This window comes from Loxodonta africana, chromosome 6, assembly GCF_030014295.1.
Source record: "Loxodonta africana isolate mLoxAfr1 chromosome 6, mLoxAfr1.hap2, whole genome shotgun sequence".
NCBI lineage: Eukaryota > Metazoa > Chordata > Mammalia > Proboscidea > Elephantidae > Loxodonta > Loxodonta africana.
Window position 1 is genome coordinate 129,789,400 of NC_087347.1, and position 19,496 is coordinate 129,808,895.

General features: G+C 40.7%; 1 protein-coding gene and 1 non-coding gene across 3 annotated transcripts in view; both read left to right on the forward strand.

The window, feature by feature from the left end:
- Window positions 1–19,496, forward strand: part of MAP3K2 (mitogen-activated protein kinase kinase kinase 2) — a 125,199-nt gene that overhangs the window by 29,396 nt on the left and 76,307 nt on the right. The gene's annotated exons all lie outside the window — the stretch shown is intronic.
- LOC111752479 (U6 spliceosomal RNA) lies at window positions 2,271–2,377 on the forward strand. Its single transcript, XR_002787399.1, has one exon. It is a non-coding gene; the product is annotated as a U6 spliceosomal RNA (small nuclear RNA).

A 19,496-nucleotide genomic window follows, 5' to 3' on the forward strand; every position in this document is an offset into this window, starting at 1 on the left:
GATTTCATTCTACTTGGACCCACAATCAACAGCCACGAAGCAGCAGTCAAAAAATCAAATGGCGCATGTCACCGGGCACATCTGCTGCAGAAGACTTCTTTAAAGCGTTAAAAAGCAAAGATGTCACTCTGAGGAAACTCTGGTGGCGTACTGGTTAATGCTACGGCTGCTGACTAAAAGGTCGGCAGTTCGAATCCGCCAGGCGCTCCTTGGAAACTCTATGGGGCAGTTCTGCTCTGTCCTGTAGGGTCGCTATGAGTCGGAATCGACTCAACGGCACTGGGTTTGTTTTTTTGGTTTGGTCACCTTGAAGACTAAGGTGCGCCAGACCCAAACCATGGTGTTTTCAAACACCTCATGTATGTGTGAAAACTGGGCAACAAATAAGGAAGACTGAAGAAGAATTGATACCTTTGAATTATGGTGTTGGCGAAGGATATTGAATATACCATGGACCGTCAAAAGAACGAGCAAATCTGTCTTGGAAGAAGTACAGCCAGAATGTTCCTTAGAAGCAGGGATGGCAAGACTTCGTCACATACTTTGGACATATTATCAGGAGGGATCAGTCCCTGGAGAAGGACATCATGCTTGGTAAAGCAGAGGGTCAGTGAAAAAGAGCAGTTCCCTCAATGAGATGAATTCACACACTGACTGCAACAGTGGGCTCAAACATAACAACGATTGTGAATATGTCGCAGGATCAGGCAGTGTTTCATTCTGTTGAACACAGAGTCACTGTGAGTTGGAACTGACTCTATGGCACCTAATAACAGCAACATATACACCTTACTGGTTTTGCTTCTAGAGAACCAAGACTGAGACACTTGGTAATGTTTGATTGGGTACTTTATCTTTTACGTTTTGACTTTTACTTTGTTAAGTGCACGATATTTTTGTTTTTCTATAAATTTTCTGAGATGCATTTAAGGTACTTGGAAACAGATCCGTTTCTTTCTTGCCTTTTTAGCTTTGGTAAGTGGAACCAGAGGAGCATTTAGTCTGGGGCAAATTTTTCTCCACTACTGAAGCAAAACTCTTCTGAGTACTTCACCCAGCGCCCTGTGGATTAACAAGGGCTTCCACTCCGACAGTCTGACATTCTTATGTGGAAACCATATAAATAAAAGATATAAAATCAGGGAGTAAATTGCCTACAGCCTCATCTTCTTAGTGTCTCCATATATTAGGAATTATATTTAGTTGTGTATAACAGTCAAACGCAAGGGATTACCAAGTAAGAGGTTTTATTTTTCACGTAGTAACTCTGGAGACTCATCGAAGTCATCATGAACTCTTTATTAACTCACTCCTTTGCCATCTTTAGTGTGAGGCCTAGAATGTAAGTGTCGAACAAAATGTTTTATATGATTTGAAGTTTGAATGTGAACTCTGGGTTGGAGATACAGTTTTAGGGATTATCAGTCAGTTTATAGGTGGTAGCGGTTGAGATCATAGAAAAGGATGCTCTAGGAGAGTTAATACAATGACAAGGGCAGTAGTGTAAGGATGGAATCCCAAATAACACCAGTGCCAGGCAGAGGAAGAAGAGATTCTGGAGAGTGTGGTGGAAAGAATCATAAGTGTGCATTGCCATGAAATTTGTAGCAGGTATGTATATTTTTGGCTGTCTAGCCCTTAAAGAGTCTTCTTGTTTGGGGGGAATCATTCATTGTATTAGTCCTGGGGAGGAAACAGTGTCCTAACCAAACTTTAGTATGGCTTTTACTGTAGTAGAGCTGTCTTAGGGTGAGTTCTCTAGAGGAGCAAACCAGTAAAGTATATATATAAACATATAGGCAGAGATTTATTTCAAGAAAATGGCTCACATAATTGTAGAGGTCGGCAAGTTGCAAATCCTTGGGTCAGGCAGCAGGCTGGAGGCTTCTCCTGACTCATGTGATTGCAGCGGATGACAAACTCAAAAATCTGCTGTTCAGGTGGCAGGCTGCTAGTCACGGGGTTGTGGAAGCTGGCGTATCCAAAATCTGCAGGTCAGGCAGTAGGATGAAGGCTTCTCACATCCCACAAACCGGAGTTCAGAGGATGACGAGACAAACGCAGGATTGGAAAGAGAGAACATCCATATGTATATTGGATGCAGGCCACACCCCCCAGGAAACTCCCTTTCCAGCTGATTGGCTGCTTATATCAAAACACAAAATGGATGATGGTTATATAATGTCTGCCAAACCATTGAGAATCCTGGCTCAGCTAAGTTGACATATAACATTAACCGTCACAAGAGCTAATGTCAGGAAATAGGGGAGATGCTCACTTTGCCAGCACATACACTAAAATTGGAACGATACAGAGAAGATTAGCATGGTCCCTCTGCAAGGATGACATGCAAATTTGTGAATCGTTCTGTATGTTTTTAGGAATAATGAGCTGACTCGTCCCTCAAAAATAAAGAAATAAAAAGAGAAGTAGGAGAGGATCAGATCATATATAGCCATGTAAGCCATGGCAGTGACTTTGGATTTTATCCAAGACGTGATGAGAAACCAGTGAATGATTCTGAGCAGGAGTTAACATGCTCAGACTTTTTTAAAAAGAAAAATCTCATTGCAATATGCAAAATACATTGTATGAGGACTTGGAGTAAAAACAGGCTGGTTTGATAGGACGCTGTTGCAACATTCCAGGCCTGGAGATGGTCACGACTTGAAGTGGAGTGGTAATGGAGAGGATACGTATTTTTAAGGGAAAGCTAACAGAATTTGCTGATGGGTTGGAATGTAAGGTGAAAGAAAGAGAGGAATCAGGAAAATTCCAAAATTTTTTATTTGAATAGTCAGAAAAGTAGAGATACCCATTTTTTTGTTGTTGAAATGGAGAAGACTGGGAGGAATAAATAAACGTTTTATTTTTGCTTTCGTTTTTAATTTTTTCTGTTTTCTTTTAGAACAATTTTAATGTTCAAAAGTTAGAAGGATGGTATAAACAATTTGCTTTGTCTTATCATTTGAGATTAAGTTGCGAACATTTGTCGTTATCATCCTGGAACACTTTAGTTTGTAGTTACTACTGCTATCAGCAAGGACATTCTCCTACATATCCAGAATGGAAACCTCACAATCAGGAAGTTAACAGTGTCAGAGTTTTATCTTAAGGTTTCAACTTGGTTGGGTCATGATTTTCAGTGGTTTGGCAGTTATGTAATAATATAGTTATCCTCCATTTTGTGATGTAACCACCTCCATGATGTGGTCTGATGTGATCAACTAATCAGTTGTAAGGGAAGTTTCCTTGAGGGTGTTGCCCACATATAATATATATGGACATTCTGGCAAAGCTCACTTGCCTGCTATGGATCCTGCATCTGGCACATCATCATCTGACCTCCGGTTCTTGGGACAAGAGCCAGCCGCCTGCTGTATTGCCTGGTGATCTTGGGATTTGTTGGCCTCTGCAGCCTGTGAGCCAGCAGTCTGCTGTCTTAAACTTGCTGATCTTGGATTTGCCAGCCTCTGCAGCCCACAAGCCAGCAGCCTACCATTTGACCAGCCGATTTAGGGTTTGTCAGCCCTCGCAGCTATGTGAGTCAGGAGAAACCTCCAGCATGATGCCTGACCTACAGACTTGGGACTTGCCAGCCTCTACAGCAATGTGAGCTATTTCCTTGAGATAAATCTCTCTTTACGTATTTTTTATCTATATCAGGTCAGCCCCTCCAGTAACAGAGGTGCTGATTTTCAAGGCTAACTCAGCCCTCTTAAAACTTATGCAGACCAAGTGTAAGTTTTGTCTTGGGGCATCCTTAAGTAAGAAGTCTATAGATTTCTACTGTCCTTACCTGAATTTCTAGCAGTTCTTCATTAAAAAATGTCTCAATTTGTCTTTTGTCAATTTCCATATCCCTGAATGTTATTTTGACAGTCTTGTCCAGTTTTATACTTTTTGTTTTTGAGGGGGGCAGGATTTGCTGACCTCTTCATTTTGCAATAGCTGGAAGTCCTCCCAGCAAGTTCTTTTTATTCCGCCTTCAGAATTTACATTGAATCCATCATCTTCTCCATCCTCACTGCTGCTGTCTTATTCTACACCATCATCTGCTTTTGTGCTTTTGCAGTAACTTTATAACTAGTCTCTGTGCTTCCTCTATTGCCATCTTAGAATCCATTTTTGTTTTTTTAATACACTTTAAATTTTAGAATAGTTTTGGATTTACAGATTATTGTTAACATCTTACATTACTGTGAACCATTTATCACAACTAATGAATCCATGTAGATATATTATTATCTAAACTCCTTACTTTATTCTGATTTTATTAACTTTTCTTTAATGTCCTTTTTCTGTTCTAGACTTCTATCCAGGATACCACATTACATTTAGTTTTCAGGATACCACATTGCATTTAGTTTTCATGTCCCCTTAACTTCTGGATTTTGGCTTTTGACAGTTTCTCAGACTTTCCTTATTTTTGATAACCCTTAATAGTTTTGAGGCATATTAGTCAGGTATTTTGTAGAATGTCTCTCAGTTTGGTTCTGCCAGATACGTTTTTCATGGTACTTTGGTTATGGGTTTCTGGGAGGAAGAGCACAAAAGTAAAGTGCCGTTTCGATCATAAAAGGGGTACATATTATCAACATCATTTATCATCGTTGATGTTGACTTTTATCACCTGGCTGAGGCAGTGCCTGTTAAATTTCTCCACTATAAAGTTAAACCCACCCCCTGCTTTTATAAATGAAAATATGCTATAACCATTATCTTGCCACATTTGCCTAACATATATTTCTAATTTTAAACATTCCTTACGCAACATGGATAAGTAGTATCTGTAGTATTGCAAATGAACTAATATTTCGTGTCCGAATTTATATTTACCCATTCTGCTGCTGGTGGACATTTTTGGCTGTTATGTTTATTCAGTACCCAGGGTGACATTTTAAAATATGAATCAAATCATATCTTATCCCTGCTTAAAACTATCCGTTGGTTTTTCATTGAACTACAAGTAAAATCCAAACTTCTTTGACCTTTAAGAACTTAGTTGGTACTCACCACTGCTTACCTTTACAGCCTAGTGTATCTCTTGCCATTCTCCCTTAGCTTTGTAAAATACTAGCCACACGGACCTTCCTGCAGTTCCTGGAACGTGCTGAGCTTTTTTGGGCACTTGTGTGTGTTGTTCCTTTAAGCTGTAAAGTTACTCCCTTAGTTCTTCACGTGGCTGGTACCTTTTCACATTTTAAAGATCTTACCTAGTCACTTATTCACCGAGCTTGATATCTCTTCAAAAGATTATGCAGTGTTAAGAGTATTTCATTATGAAGTATAGTTTTCATTTTTAGTGTATGTTTTGTGAGTATAGAGTTTCAGAGGGTTGTTTGAAGTATTGTGCTTCAGAAATAGGTTACTTTGTTTTTAACGTGTTTTGATTGAAACCTGGAATGGGAATGATTGACAGAGAAAGGACGTATTTCTGAAAATAAACCCACATATAATCAACATTGTTTTTAAAAATTCACATGCAACAAAGAATGTACGTTGTTTTTGCTTTAGATTGTATTTTTATAGGCTGAAATGTCATGAGATGCTCTCAATTTTCTGTTGATTTTTCTTAGATGGCTTATTTCAACTTGTACTTTGTGGTTAAATAAAAAGCATGGATGGAGTGTGAAAGTCATGAATACCTTATGAGGACAGTTATCAAATTTAGATTGAGTGCCAGCTTTGACTATCATTTGTCGGTGAGGACAAAGCTATACAGGCAGTCCCCGGGTTATGAACGAGGTCTGTTCCTGTGACTTTAAGTTGAATTTGTAGCTAAGTCGAAACAGATGAATAAGGTTCTTTTAGGGTTGCAGTGAGTTGGAATCAACTCTGCCAGTGGGTTCGGTTTTTTGGTTTTAGTGCAAGAACAGGTTCGAAGCCTTTTCAGTGATTTAAAAGCTGCACTGCAGTAAGTCAAGGTGACTGTGATGAAGAGTTTATTGTGAATAGGGGTTGGTTCAGTTGTTTCAAAGAGAGGACAAATTTACATAACATTAATTGGCAAGTATCAGTTGTCTTTAAGTCGAATGTTTCTAACAGAGGGACTGCCTGTAATTAAGATTTGGGATGTTCTCAGTGAATTCACAATCTAGTTGTAGAGGGTTGGGCTTAAATACAATAAAATGCAGTTATTTTAATAAAACAGTTTTAATACAGTATAGTAAATGCCCTCACACAATTGAATTTTTCTTACCTATATTTTAATGACATGATATTCATAACACTGTGCCAGTGTCTTTTTTTTTTTCTTTACTAATCTTCTTAAGTATGGCATGCAAGGACTGTCTTAATAATTTTTTTGCTGTGTGAGCATTTGTAGGGTACTTTTTGTGTGTGTGTGTGTTTTTTTTTAATATTATGTTTTAGGTGAAAGTTTATACAGCAGATTAGTTTCCCATTTAATCATTTTTATACACATGGTTCTATGAATTGGTTACATTTTTCACAATGTGTCAACATTCCCATTGTTTCCATTCTGTTTGTTCTGTTTCCACTAATCTTGCTTCCCTGCCTCTCCTTAGCTTCTCATCTGTTTTAGAGTAAATTTTGACCATTTAGTCTCGTGTAGTTGATTATTTAAAGGGGCATAGTACTCATGGCTGATGTTGTTTATTTTATAAATCTGTCTATTATTTGGATGAAAGGTGACCACTGGGAGTAGTTTAAACTCCAGTTTCAGAGGATATCTTAGGGTAATAGTCTCAGAAATTCCTCTAGTCTCTATTGATGCATTAAGTCTGGCCTTTTTTAGGGATTTGAGTTTTGTTCTACATTTTTCTCGCTTTCTATCCAGGACCTTCTGTTGTGTCCCTGGTCAGAAAGATTGGTGATGGTAGCCAGGCACCATCTAGTTCTTCTGGTCTCAGGATAGATGAGGCTGTAGTTCATGTGAGCAATTATTCCTGTGGACTAGCTTCTTTGATTTCCTTCATTCTCTTTTGGTCCAGTTATATCTTAAATGGCTGCTCACAAGCTTTTAAGACCCTAATCACTACTCAGCAAACTAGGATGTAGAACATTATCTTTATGAACTGTGTTATGCCAATTGACTGAGTTGTTCCACAAGACTACGGTCCCAAGCCTTCAAACTCAGTAAACCAATCCCGCAAGATATTTGGTTATGGTTAGGAGGTATCTGTAACTATGCTTCCTATGTGGTTTATTTTATATATGAATATATATGTAGTGTAAACATGTATGTATATATATGCTTATGGATACACCTATACAAAAAAAAAAAAAAACCCATTGTTGTCAAGTTGATTAGAGCTAGGTGGGAGGGAGAAAGAAAAGGAAGAAAGGGAAAAAGAAAAAAAAAAGGTGCATTAGGACCCAATAGGTGGGGGTGGGACACACCTGGGCTGGTGGCGGCCCAGTGTCTCTCTAGCCAAGGTGGTGTGGTGTAGCCTGGTGGGAAGGGGGTAGAGGCAAGATGTGGGGCTAGGTGGGAGGGAGAAAGAAAAACCAGAGGGAAAAATGGCCCAGCAGTAGCCAGCAGGTGGGGCTGGGGGAGACGAGCTGGTGGCAGGCCAGTAGCTCTGTAGCCAAGGCAATGCAGCATGGCCTGTTGAGAAGGTGTGGTGTACCAGGCAGAAGGGTAAGAGATGTTTCTCTGGTCACTGGTGCTCTGTCTCCTGTTGGGAACTCTGTAAATTTGCCTTCCTGTACTCCCTGTCCAGGGTTGTTGCTGATGTGCTCCAAAATGGCAGCACTGTGCCATGTGAGTTGGCAGGGGACCTCCATTCCGTATCTCTCCTGGCTCTGTTTTCCCTCAGTTTCTTCTTTCATTCGGTGTTTGATTTAGCTCTTTATCCCTTCATTTGGTGCTTAGGGTTCCAGGATTGACATCTGAATCTGTTTTACTTAATTTTTCAAGTTTTTGCTGAAGGGGGATGACATGATACATCTGTCTAGGGTGCCATGTTGGCTTCGGCCTCCTGAACTTGCTTACATGCATATTTGTCAAAGGAGCCTGTTGTTGTTAGGTACCATTGAGTTATGATTCACACAGTCAAATGCCTTTGCATAGTCCGTAAAACACAGGTAAACATCTTTCTGGGATCCTCTGTTTTCAGCCAGGATCCATCTGAAACATCAGCAATGATATCCCTTGTTCCATGTCCCCTTCTGAATCCAGCTTGAATTTCTGGCAGTTCCCTGTTGATGTACTGGTGCAACTGCTTTTGAATGATCTTCAGCAAAATTTTACTTGTGTGTGATGTTAATGATACTGTTCGATAATTTCTGTATTCTGTTGGATCACCTTTCTTTGAAATGAGAGTGAATATGAATCTCTTCCATTTGATTGGACAGGAAGCTCTCTTCTAAACTTCATGACATAGACGAGTGAGCACCTATAGCACTGCATCCATTTGTCAAAACATCTCAATTGGTTTCCCATCAATTCCTGGAGCCTTGTTTTTCACCATTTCCTTCAGTGCAGCTTGGACTTCTTCCTTCAGTATCATCAGTTCCTGATCATATGCTACCTCCTGAAATGACTGAACGTTGACTGTCATGGATTGAATTATGTCCCCCCAAAAATGTGTGTGTCAATTGGGCTGGGCCATGATTCCCAGTATTGTGTGATTTTCCTATGCTGTAAATCCTGCCTCTACGATGTTAATGAGGGAGGATGGATGACAGTTGTGTTAGTGAGGCAGCACTCAACCTACAGGATTGGATTGTGTCTTGAGCAATCTCTTGAGATATTAAAGATAGCACTAGATGACTAAAACAGTTGAACAATTCTTTTTGGTACAATGACTCTGTTTATTCCTCCCGTCATCTTTTGATGCTTCCTATGTCGTTCAATATTTTCCCCGTAGAATCCCTCAATATTGCACCTCGAGGCTTGAATTTTTTTTCAGTTCGTTCAGACTGAGAAATGCTAAATATGTTCTTCCCTTTTGGTTTTCTAACTCCAGGTCTTTGAACATTTCATTATAATACTTTACTTTGTCTTTTCTATCCACCCTTTTAAATCTTCTGTTCAGTTCTTTTACTTCATAGTCTCTTCCTTTCACTTTAGCGACTGCATGTTCAAGAGCAAGTTTCAGAGTCTCTTCTGACATCCATTTAGGTCATTTCTTTCTTTCCTGTTTTATTAGTGACTGTTTTCTTCATGTATGATTTAATTGGTGTCGTTCCACACCTTATCTAGTCTTTGGTCATTAGTGTTCAGTGTGTCAAATCTGTTCTTGAGATGGTCTCTAAATTCAGGTGGGATATACTCAAAGTTGTATTTTGGCTCATGTGGGCTTGTTTTAATTTTCTTCAGCTTCAACTTGATGGTCTTGAGCAATTGATGGTCTGTTCTGCAGTTAGCCACTGGTTTTGTTCTGAATGATGATATTGAGCTTTTCCATTGTCTTTTTCCACAGATGTAGTCAATTTGATTCTGTGTATTCTGTCTGGCAAAGTCTATGTGAATTCGTTGGTCTTGTAAAATTCTGTCATGCTACCTCCGGTGTCATTTCTATCACCAAGCCCATGTTTTCTAAGTACCAATCCTTCTTTGTTCCAGCTTTCATATTCCAATCACCAGCAAGTATTGATGCATGCTGATTGTGTATTTGATCAATTTCAGACTGCAGAAGTTGGCAAAAATCTTCAGTTTCCACATCTTTGGCATTAGTGGTTGGTGCCTAAATTTGAATAATAGTCATGTTAACTGGTCTTCCTTGTGGGCATATGGATATTATTCCATCACTGACAGCGTTGTAGTTCAGGATAGATCATGAAATGTTCTTTTTGACAATGAATGCATCCCCATTCCTCTTCAAGTTGTCATTCCCGACGTAGTAGACCATATGACTGTCCGATTCAAAATGGCCAATACCAGTCCCTTTCAGCTCTAATGCCTAAGATATCGATTGTTATGTGGTCCATTTCATTTTTGATGATTTCCTAGATTCTTACTTCTTACATTCCATGTTTCAGTTATTGTATGTTTGTAGCTCTTCCCGTTTTGAGTTATGTCGCCTCACCAAATGAAGGTTCCAAAAGCTTCACTCCATCCACATGATTAAGGTTGACTCAACTTTGAGTAGGCAGCTCTTCCCCAATCACACTTTGAGTGCCTTACAACCTGAGGGGCTCAACTTCCGGCACTATACTAGATAACGTTCTGCTGCTGTGTTCATAACGTTTTCACCGGCCAGTTTTTTTCAGAAGTGGGCCTCCAGGTCCTTCTTCCTACCTATTCTGTCTTAGTCTGGAAGCTCAGCTGAATCCTGTCCACCGTGGGTGACCCTGCTGGTATTTGAAATACCGGTGGCATAGTTTCCAGCATCACAGTGACATGCAAGCCACTGTAGTATAACAAACTGACAGACACTTCGGGAAAGGAACCCAGAGAGAAAAAATGGGCTTTGTGAGAGTTGGAGGGCGGGCCCTGAATGAAGGGCCTTGAAAGCCTGTTCACAGATGAACTTGACTAATTACAAGAAGATGAGGCTGGAAGAGTTGGCAGGAAAGTGACATGAATAAGAATAAGACGTGTTTTAGGAAGTTTACTCTGGAGGCAGTGTGCAGAGTAGGTATCAAAGGTTGTTGGTGACCCCAATGAAAATAGTTTGGTAGATTTATGAGGTGGTAGTTGTCTAAAGTCAGTATCGACTCGATGGCACCTAACAATAACAACAAAGTTGTTTAAAAAGTGAATGTTTTTGATAAAACAGTGCTAAGTATAGGTAGTTTTTTGGTAAGTAGGGTGGTGAAGGGAAAGTGGTACCTAAAAGCAGTGGCATCAGTGAGAGGACATTATTTTTAGTAGGTTTTTTGTAAATTGCCGTTTAATCATATTTTGTGGTACTTAGAAAGGACCTGATAGAGATATTAGAGATAGCATATACATTAAACTTAAATGTTTGAGAAACACACCAAGAAAGCAGTAGGAAAGTGGACAGAGCTTGAATAGATAATGTACTTGTGGGAAATATAAATTAAAAGCATTAATTTGTTCAAATGGTAAAATCAATATAAATTAAAGCAGCATTTGAGATGCTAGTTCATACCTATTATAACAACAGACAGCAACAACAACAAACCCAGACATCCTCAATAAACCACCTGTGAAACTTTCTTACTTTGAATAACTGCTTTGGAAAACAATATGGCAGTACTTAGTAAGAACCGTGTTTGTGTAGAACCCTTTGACATGCTTATATGACTCATAGGAGTTTTTTTTTCCTAGAAAAGTAATTCAATGGGAAGACAGATCGGAAAGAAAACAATCTCTATAATTTGACCCTCTACCCAAAGACAAGCAATATCTGTGGGACTGTGCAAATAAGGTAATTGTGGTCCATCAAGGGGATTGGTTAGCTTTGCCTTAAAAGAAGATCCTACCACCACCAAGGAAGCACAGCTGGGAGCGGAGAGCACATCCTTTGGACCCGGATCCCTGCACTGAGACAGAGAGAAGAGGCAGGAGGCTAGCTGGCTGAGTAGGGTGTCTCCAGGCACTTGGTCGAGCCAGGTTTGCTGATCTATGGAGCTACAGCTGAGCACTGTCAGGCCAAGGCTTACTGGCACAATGGGGTGCCTTTGGATACTTACCAACACAGCTAAAAAGGCTTTGTAACACTTACCTGAGCAGGGCAGATGCCAGAGAGGTGTGCCTATGGGCACAGCCGAAAAGAGACTGTCCTGATGGAAGAACTGTATCTTGAGCATCCCTGAACCTGGATTGTAACCTGTTACTTCTCTGATAAACTCTGTAATTGTGATTATTGTCTGTGAGTTCTGTATGGTCGTTGCAATTAATTATCGAACCCAACAGAGAAGTAGAGTGTGCTGTGGAGGGTGTCAGAATTGGTAAAAATGGCGAAGAGAGGAGGCATGTTTGACCTCCACCTCACGGGAGTCAACCTTGCACTGTTTATCTTGATTCTCCTTCCCCCTGGTAAAGTTAGAGGAGGTGGGATGCTGCCGCCACACCATTTTTACACCATCAGATAATCCACTGTGAAAAATTAGGTCTGCAGCCACGTTCCTGTATTTTTTCCTAAGAATTTTATGGGTTTGGTTTTCAAATTTAGGTCCTTGATCCATTTGAATCTGTTTTTTTTTGTATATGATGTGAGGCATGGGTCCTGATCCATTCTTCTGGATGTAGAAATCCAATGTTCCCAGCACCATTTATTGAAGAGATGCTTTTTTCCTCTTTGAATGGACTTAGTACCCTTGGATTTATTTCTGGACTTTTGATTCTGTTCCATGGATTTATGTGTCTATTATTATGCTAGTACCAGGCTGTTTGGAGGTCCCTAGGTGGCCCAAATTGTTTGTGCTTGACTGCTAACCTAATGGTTGGCAGTTTGAACTGCCCAGCAGTAGCACAGAAGAAAAGGCCTGGCAACCTGCTTCCAGTAAGGTTACAGCCAAAAAGACTATATAGGAGTTCCACTTTGTTACACATGGGGTCATCTTAAGTCAGAATCAACATGACGGCAACTAACAACAGCCAGGCTTTTAAAATTACTATTGCTTTTTAGTATTTTTGAAATCAGGAAGTGTGATTCATCCTACTTTCTTCTTCTTCAAGATTGCTTTAGGTATTCTGGGTCCCTTGCTCTTCCATAGGAGCCCAAGTGGCACAGTGGTTAAAGTGCTCAGCCAACAGGTTAGCAGTTTGAACTCACCAACCCACTCCATGGAAGAAAGATGTGACAGTCTGCTTCCATAAAGATTATATCCTTCGTAAGTAAAGCATTTTTGAAAAAGAACAAAGTGGGAGGCCTCATGCTACCTGATTTTAGAGCCTATTATACTGCCACAGTAGTCAAAACAGCCTGGTACTGGTACGACAACAGATACGTAGACCAATGGAACAGAACGGAGAATCCAGACTTAAATTCATCTACCTATGAGCATCTGATATTTGACAAAGGCCCAAAATCCGTTAAATGGGGAAAAGACAGTCTCTTTAAGAAATGGTGCTGGCATAACTGGATATCCATCTGCAAAAAAAAATGAAACAAGACCCATACCTCACACCATACACAAAAACTAACTCAAAATGGATCAAAGACCTAAATATAAAATCTGAAATGATAAAGATCATGGAAGAAAAAAATAGCCCTTTTACATGGCATAAACAGTATATAAACCATAACTAACAATGCACAAACAGCAAAAGAGAAACTAGGTAAGTGGAAGCTCCTAAAAATCAAACACTAATGCTCATCCAAAGACTTCACCAAAAGAGTAGAAAGACAACCTACAGACTGGGAAAAAATTTTTGGTTACGACAAATCCAGTCAGGGTCTAATCTCTAAAATCTCCGAGATACTGCAAAACCTCAACAACAAAAAGACCAACCCAATTAAAAAATGGGCAAAGGATATGAACAGGCACTTCACCAAAGAAGACATTCAGGTCACTGACAGATACATGAGGAAATGCTCAGTATGATTAGCCATGAGAGAAATGCACATCAAAACTATAGTCAGATACCATCTCACGCCAGCAAGGATGGCATTAATCCAAAAAACACAAAATAGTAAATGTTGGAGAGGTTGTAGAGAGACTGGAACACTTACACACTGCTGGTGGAAATGTAAAATGGTACAACCACTTTGGAAATCGATTTGGCGCTTCTTTAAAAAACTAGAAATAGAACTACTATATGATCCGGTAGTCCCATTCCTTGGAATGTATCCTAGAGAAGTAAGAGCCTTCACACGAATAGTTATGTGCACATCCATGTTCACTGTAGCACTGTTTACAGTAGCAAAAAGATGGAAGGAACCAAGTTGCCCATCAACAGATGATGAATGGATAAACAAATTATGGTATATTCACACAGTGGAATACTATACGATAAAGAACGATGAATCCATGAAACGTCTCATAACATGGAGGAATCTGGAAGGCATTATGCTGAGTGAAATTAGCTGCAAAAGGACAAATATCGTATGAGACCACTATTATAAGAACTCAAGAAAAGTTTTAAACACAGAAGAAAATATTATTTGATGGTTACAAGGGTGGGAGGGGGTATTCACTAATTAGACAGTAGACAAGAATTATTTTAAGTGAAGGGAAGGACAACACACAAAATAGGGAAAGTCAGCGCAAGTGGACTAATCCAAAAGCTGAGAAGTTTCCTGAATGCAACTAAACACTTCGAGGGACAGAGTAGCAGGGGCAGAGTTCTGGGGACCGTGATTTCTGGGGGACATGTAGGTCAACTGGTATAACAAAATTAATTAAGAAATGTTCTGCATCCCTCTCTGGTGAGTGGCCCCTGGGGCCTTAAAAGCTAGCAAGTGGGCATCTAAGATGCATCAATTGGCCTCAACCCACCTGGAGCAAAGAGTGAAGAACAACAAAGACACAAAGAAAATATGAGCTCAAGAGACAGAAAGGGCCACATAAGCCAGAGACTCCATCAACCTGAGACCAGAAGAACTAGACGGTGCCCCACTACAACCGATGACTGCCCTCACAGGGAACACAACAGAGAATCCCTGATGGAGCAGGAGGAAAGTGGGATGCAGACCTCAAATTCTCATTAAAAGACCAGACTTAATAGTCTGACTGGGACTGGAGGGACCCCAGAGGATGTGGCCCCCGGATTCTCTGTTAACCCAGAGCTAAAACCATTTCCGAAGCCAACTATTCAGACAAGGATTACACTGGATTATAACACACAAAATGATACTGATGAGTAGTGTGCTTCTTAGCTCAAGTAGACACATGAGACTATGTGGGCTGCTCCGGTCTGGAGGCAAGATGAGAAGGCAGAGGGGGAGCTGGTTGAATGGACACGGGAAATACAGGTAGAGAGAAGGAGTATGCTGTCACATTGTAGGGAGAACAACTAGGGTTATATAACAATGTGTGTATAAGTTTTTGTATGAGAAACTGCCTTGAATTGTAAACTTTCACTTAAAGCACAATTAAAAAAAAAAAAAAGATTACATCCTTGGAAACCGAATGGGGCAGTTGTACTCTGTCCTGTAGGGTTGCTGTGTGTTGGGATCGACTTGATGGCAATGGGTTCAGGTTTTTTTTTCTTTTATGTCCTTCAATAGAAATTTGAGGATCCGCTTTTCCATTTATGCAAAGAAGGTTGTTGGTGTTTTGATGGGGTAGCTGTGTGTTTTTTGTTGATGCCATTTATCATGTTGAGGAAGTTCTCTTCCTTTCCTACCCTGTTGAGTGTTTAATGCATGTTGGGTTTTGTCAAGTGCATTGATGATCATGTATTTTTTGTCATTTATTCTATTAATATGGTGTATCACATTGGTTAATTTTTGTATATTGAACCAACTTTGCTTTCTTAGGATGAATTTCACTTAGTAATGGTATATCATCATTTTTATATGTTCTGGACTTGATGTTCTAGTGTTTTGTTGAGGATTTTTGCATCTATATTCATAAGGGATATTGGTTTGTAGTTTTCTTACGATGTCTGTTCAGGATTGGTATGAGGGTAATAGTGACCTCAGAATGAGTTGGGAAATGTTTCCTCCTTTTCCAGTTTTTTAAAGAATTTTGGAATGACTGATGTTAATTCATGTTTAAATTAGAAAAATTCTGTTCTTGGCTTTCATATTTGTAGGAGGGTGTTCATTTCTTACTTGATCTTTTTACTTTGTTTTTGTGTGTGTGTGCGCTTTAGGTCAAAGTTTACAGCTCAAGTTAGTTTCTCATACACATTGTTATGTGACCCTAGTTGCTATCCCTATATTGAGACATCACACTCCCCCTTTCCACCCTGGATTTCCCGTGTCCATTCAACCAGCTCCTATCCCTTTCTGCCTTCTCATCTCGCCTCCAGGCAGGAGCTGCCCACTTAGTCTTGTGTATCTACTTCAACTAAAAAGCACAGTCTTCACGAGTATCATTTTATGTGTTATAGTCCAGTCTAATCTTTGTCTGAAGAGTTGGCTTCAGAAATGGTTTTATTTCTGGGTTAACAGGGAGTCCACGGGCTGTGTCTTCTGGGGTTCCTCCAGTCTCAGACCATTAAATCTGCTCTTTTTACTAGAATTTGAGTTCTGCACCCCACTTTTCTCCTGCTCCATCAGGGACTTTCTGTTGTTCCCTGTCAGGGCAGTCATTGGTGGTAGTGGGGCACCATCTAGTTCTTCTGGTCTCAGGATAATGGAGTCTGTGGTTTATGTGGCCCTTTTTGTCTCTTGGGCTAATATTTTCCTTGTGTCTTTGTTGTTCTTCACTCTCCTTTGCTCCACGTGGGTTGAGACCAATTGATGCATCTTAGATGGCCACTTGCTAGCTTTTAAGACCCCGAGTGCCACTCACCAAAGTGGGATGCAGAACATTTTCTTAATAAACTTTGTTATGCCAATTGACCTTCAATCTCTTTACTTTTTTATAAGCCTACTCAGATTTTCTGTTTCTTCTTGAGCCAGTTTTGATAGTTAGGGACTTTCTAAATATTTGTCCATTTCGTCTAGGTAATCTAATTTTCTGGCTTACTGTTATTTATGGTATTTCCTTATAATCTTTTTTATTTCTCCATGGTCGGTATTATGTCCCCTCTTTCAATCTTAATATTATTTGTGTCTTCTTTTTTTTGTTGTTGAATAATTTTCTATTGCTGCTTGTACAGAGCAGAGTTAACACGGCAGCCCTCACTGCTTATCCTTCGAAAGGCCAGCTTGCAAGGTTGGCCCTTGGCAGCCATCTGCCAACTGGAATTTCAGGAGAGGCCCACTCGCCTAACTGAGAAGAATGGCTTACTGAGCCTAAACTGTTTGGACAATAATATTGTTTATGCTGAACACCTGTGTTATGGATTGAATTGAGTCCCCCGAAAATTTGTGTCAACTTGGCCATGTTTCTCAGTATTGTGTGGTTTTCCACCATTTTGTAATACGATGTGATTATCCTATGTGTTGTAAATCCTAACCTCTATGATGTTAATCAGGCAGGATTAGGGGCAGTTATGTTAATTTGTCAGGACTCAATCTACAGAATTCGTTTGGATCTTGAGTCAGTCTCTTTTGAGATATGAAAGAAAGAAGCGAGCAGAGAGGAGAGGACCTCATGCCACCAAGAATGAAGAACCAGGAGAGAAGCGTGCCCTGTTGACCTGGGGTCGCTGCGCTGAGAAGCCCCTAGACTAGGGGGAGATTGATAACAAGGACCTTCCCCCAGAGCCAGCAGAGAGAGAAACCCTTCCCCTGTGCTGGCACTCTGAATTCAGACTCCTAGCATCCTAGACTGTGAGAGAATAAATTTCTGTTTGTTAAAGCCATCCACTTGTGTATTTCTGTTATAGCAGCACTGAATAACTAAGACAATTTTTTTAGTGAGAGTGTAGGGTGCTCCTCTAACGGATATCTAAGATGTGTAAGCAGTTTTGAAACTGAATGGATAGAGGCTGAAAGAGTTTTAAAGTGCCTAATAGTAAAAGCCTAGATTGCCTTGAAGAGACTGTTGGTGGAATTATGGACATCAAAGACAATTCTGGTGATGACTCAAAAGGAAGTGAGAAGAACTCTTATACTCGAGATGGAGCAGCAGAGAAACGGCAGCACAGAACCAGGAGACCAGCATGCGACAGCACTGGAGCCAGTTCACGGAGCGAGAGAGCTGAGTGCCTTTGCTCAGGAGGCTTCTTGGTGGAGTCCGGTAGGGTATCTCTGGGCACTTATTGGTGGAGCTACGCTTGCCAACCCATGGGGCGAGAGAGCTGAGTGCTTTGCGGCTGAAGTTTACTGGTGGAATGGGGTGCCTCCAGGCACTTATTGGTGGAGCTAAAGAGCTTTGTAACACTTGCCCCAGAAGGGCAGACATGAGCAGCGAGGCCCAAGGGGCTAAGAGGCCAAGGAACCAGGAAGCAGAAGCTGAAGAGACAGGAACACAGGAAGCAGAACTACCTCAGTTTCAAAGGGTAGGGAGGGCCACGACCTCTGGGTTCTCAAAGAGTGGAGCTGTGGCCTCTGGGGTTTCAGACGGTGGGGCCACAGCTTCCTAGGTTTTGAAGACTTAGACCTTCACCACCTTGGTTCTGGAGTGTGGGGCTGTCTTTCATGAGTGCCATTGGGATGGGGCCAGATCTGCTGCCCTAACTGAGGGGTAGGGTCACCACTCAGACAGACTAGGAGAATGGGGCCACCCAAAGCCAAAGGAGCAGAGGCCTCCACTTAGAATCTGGAGAGTGTGGCCAGCACCTAGAGTCTGAGGGGCAAGGCATTGCCTAAATGGTCTTAGAGAACAGAGAGTTATTTTCAAGTCTTGAGAGCTAATGTGTTCTGCTGACTTGCTTAGTGCCTGTTACCCCTTCTTTCCCTCCAATTTCTCCCATTTTAATGAAAATGTCTACCTTGTGCCTGTTGGAGCATTTTACTTTGGAAGCAGATAACATGTGTTCTAAATTTCACAAATGAAATTTTGGATTTTGAACTTGGAGAGTGTTTAAGACTTTTGCTTATGATATGGTGGGGTAAATGTGTTTTACATGTGGCAAGGACATGAATTTTTAGGGGCCAAAGAGTGGAATGTTATGGATTGAATTGTGTCTCTGAAATCCGTATCAACTCGGGTAGGCCATAATTCCCAGTATTGTGTTGTTGTCCACCATTTTGTGATCTGATGTGATCATCCTATGTGTTGTAAATCCTAACCTCTATGATGTTAATGAGGCAGGATTAGAGGCAGTTATGTTAATGAGGCAGGTCTCAATCTACAACCTAATGAGTATTGTATCTTGAATCAGTCTCTTTTGAGATATAAAAGAGAAAAAGGAGTAGAGAGGAGAGGACCTCAGGTCACGAAGAATGAAGAACCAGGAGGGGAAGGCATCCTTTCGACCTGGGGTCTCTGGGCTGAGGAGTTCCTAGACCAGGGGAAGATTGATGACAAAGACCTTCTCTTGGAGCTGGCACTCTGAATTCAGACTTCTAGCCTCCTAGACTGTGAGAGAATAAATTTCTGTTAAGGCCGTCCACTTGTATTTCTGTTATAGCAGCAGTAGATAACTAAGACAACCTGTTCCCCTTTTGGGAGTCTGGAATTTTGGTTTGTGCTAGGCAGAGGATGCCTGCATGATCAGTCTACAATATAAACCCTGGGCACTGTTACTAATGAGCTTCCCAGGAGGCAGTACTTCACGTGTGTTTTCACAACCTGTTGCTGGGGGAATTAAGCATATTTCCTCTGACTCCACTGGAAGAGAGCCCCTGGAATTTTGTGCCTGGTTTCTCCCAAACTTTGTTTGCTGTACTTCTTCCCCTTTGCTGATTTTGCTTTTTTTCTTCTCATTGTAATAAATTATAGCAGTTAGTACTGTGAGCCCTCCTAGCAAATCATTGACCTGGAATTATCTTTAAAATTCCCAACACACTGCTGTGACAGATTACCACAAATCTGGTGGCTTAAAACTGTCAATTTATTGTCTTATAGTTTTGACAAGCAGAAGTCCAAATGAGTCTCAGTGGGCTAAAATCAAGGTGTCAGTAGTGCTGTGTTTGTTCTGGTGGCTCTAGGGAAGAATCCATGTTTTT